The 2,881-nt window shown below is 37.1% G+C and overlaps 1 protein-coding gene across 12 annotated transcripts in view; it reads left to right on the top strand.

Annotated features, from left to right (window-relative positions):
- The first annotated feature begins 578 nt into the window (after positions 1 to 578).
- LOC138001240 (tetratricopeptide repeat protein 28-like) overlaps positions 579 to 2,881 on the top strand; it is a 28,858-nt gene continuing 26,555 nt past the window's right edge. For 8 of the 12 annotated variants that reach the window (XM_068847928.1, XM_068847941.1, XM_068847903.1 and 5 more), the window contains exons 1-3: positions 1,795 to 1,883; positions 2,404 to 2,451; positions 2,702 to 2,750. The gene's annotated coding sequence lies outside the window, so the exon portion shown is untranslated. Of the gene's footprint in view, positions 707 to 1,794; positions 1,884 to 2,403; positions 2,452 to 2,701; positions 2,751 to 2,778 lie in introns of those variants that run through there. The other 4 variants (XM_068847936.1, XM_068847921.1, XM_068847931.1 and 1 more) reach the window with 2 other exon arrangements.

Raw genomic sequence — 2,881 nt, 5'->3', positions numbered from 1 at the left:
CATCTTGGAAAGATGTTTTCACATCTCACCTTTGTTTCTCTTTCATTTTTTTCTGCAAAAGATGTTTCGACGAGTCATTTCGTTTCATCTTAAGCCGTTCAATTAGCGTTTCCTTTCTCAAACACTGAGCAAGAATACCCATCGATCAGTAAAAAACTATGTCAGGCTTAGCCACTTTGGCATAAATACACTATTTTCACCTTGTTTCCATGGTCCAGTGGTCATTGTCACCACCTGTAATGAAGATAATCTGGTTCCGGGTATTCACTACATACACAGTCGAACATCATGAGAATCGCAATGTAAGGCCGATGTGAGAAGGACAAACTTCTCTCTGTTCTTTTCTTTAGCGCTAAATTAACCATACACCACTCACTGTACTTTTGCAGGCCCGAGTATAGGCTACTTGTAGCCTCTTGTTATAGTCTATTACAAGTTGTGCTATTTGTGGAAACTGCTGAGTCACATCAAAGAAATTTCTGGAATATTACCGGGCCCATTACACATTTCCATCATGCGTGTATGTCGGTATTGTTTTTACATTTATTTTGTAGCGGTCACGGTCATTCAGTTTTAACCAGGGCGCTTATACATAAGTTAACTGACGCACGCACGCAAACAATCCACTCATATTGATTACCCATTAATTTACTTGTAGCTGGGTTCCTTGTTCCTGCTCAACACGTTCCAAGGAAGACTTTGCCAGGTAATGGGACACTCCTAATTGATTATTTTTTTGTTGTTTGATTGAACTATACTGCTTTCTGTTCTTTAATTAGTTGTACATTGTGATCACATATGTCTGATCAGCCTGCTTTAAATTAAAGTCTCATTGTTTAATAGCAAGAACAAGTAATGCATGCGTAATAAACTTCCTACTCGCCTCTCTTTTCTTTTCTTTGGATTAAAGTCAGTAACTATGTCGGCACACATTCCTTTTATGCATAACTTAACTGTTTATTTTCTGAGTGATCACGATCATTCAGAAGCTTGGCTGGTTATCACGAACGCACGCACGCACCGCGCACGCAAACAATTAACCAATATTGCTTACCATTAATTCATTTGCAACGACTCGAGGAACATATCAAGGTAATAAGTAACATTAGCTTGAGGGTGTAATAAATTATTTGTTTCTTGTGTGATGGAACCATAAACTGCCCACCATTCTGAGAAAGTAAGTAAATGATATGTATCTTGAATTATTCCTTAACAGAGAAGGTTTTGATCCGCTTCGATTCAAACTTGAGGGTGCCACAAAGCAAAATGACGATTGAGAAAGCATTCAATCAGTTTTAGCCATGACAAACTCTTTATGTCTACTCGCTTTAAAGTCTTACATAAAGCTAAGCAAGACCAGAGCCTCGTATAATGTATGCGTTCTCATTACAACTTTGACCCTTGCCGAGCGAAACCATGTATTTTTTGAGTTGTTCCGAGCAATGATGAACAGTCATCTCACCTCGATCCGTTCTCTTGAGAACTTTTCAGCTTTCCGCTTCAGTTCCACTCTTTTTGCATATTAGGCATAAATGATTTGTGTTATGAAAGTTAAAATGGATAACCACATTAAATCATCAAATTTTGCAGAGTCATTTCTTGTTGTCGAGGACCTGACTGTTACTCATTTCTTAATAACACGAACAAATAATAATTTGTGTGATAAACCAGTTCTGACGAATTTTGCGTTACTTTTTGTTGTTTTCGCTTTGCTCAGTTTGGATCAAGTTACTGACTACGTCAGAATTCCTGATGTGTTTATTTTATAAAGTGATCATTATCACCGTCACTCATGATCAGTTGCGAATGACGCACCCAAATGATCCACCAGTATTATTTATCCCTTAATTTTTTGTTCAGCCGGATTCATTATTCCTGCTCGAGTAAGTAAATGATGTATCTTGAATTGTTTCTGAACAGAGAGGGTTTTTAGTTTTTGAATCCGTTTAGATTCAAAATTGACGGTGTCACAACGCAAATGACGATGAAGAATGCATTCAATCAATTTTAGCCATAACAAACCCTTAATGTCTACTCGCTTTAAAGTCTTACTTAAAGCTAAGCAAGATCGGAGCCTCGTATAATTTTCCCCTTTCTCATTACGACTTTGAACTTCGCCGAACGAAACCATTACTTGAGTTTTTCGGAGCAATGGAACAGTCATCTCACCTCGATCAGTGTTCAAATTGGACTGCTTCACTGATCAGTTGCGCAGTTTGCTCGAGTATGACTTCTCCTTGCTGCTCCATTTGTTAGTTCTCTTGAGAACTTTTCAGCTTTCCGCTCCAGTTCTACATTTTTAATGCATACTAGGCATAAGGGAATGTTGTTATGAAAGTTAAAAGTTTTTCTAGAAGATTCGATAATGCATGGATAACCACATTAAATCATCAAATTTTGCAGAGTCATTTTTTGTCGTCGAGGACCTCGCATTGATTAGTATCCGTTTTGGTAAGTTGCTCACTGTTACTCATTTCTTAATAACACGAACAAGTAATTTATTTGTGATGAACCAAATTTGATGAATTTTGCGTCACTTTTTGTTGTTTTCTCTTTACCCAGTTTGGATCAAGTTAGTGACTATGTCAGAATTCCCTACATGTTTATTTTCTTAAGTGACCACCGTCAAACTCATGATGAATTGCAAATGATGGATCTAAATGATCCACCAGTATTATTTATCCCTTAAATTTTTTTTCAGCCGAATTCAGTATTCCTGCTCAAAACGTTTTGAATAGGAACATTGCAAGGTATTTGGTAATATTAGCTTACTGGGTGTAATAAGTTATTTGTCTGCCGTTGCAAAGTAATATAGGTAACAATTGGTTTGAGGGGTCACGGTGCTAAATTATTTGTTTCTATATACTGCCCTCTATTCTTT

The sequence above is a fragment of the Montipora foliosa genome, chromosome 1 (genome assembly GCF_036669935.1).
Source record: "Montipora foliosa isolate CH-2021 chromosome 1, ASM3666993v2, whole genome shotgun sequence".
Taxonomy (NCBI): Eukaryota; Metazoa; Cnidaria; class Anthozoa; order Scleractinia; family Acroporidae; genus Montipora; species Montipora foliosa.
The sequence above is the reverse complement of the archived record's forward strand: the minus strand, read 5'-3'. Positions and strand labels throughout refer to the sequence as shown.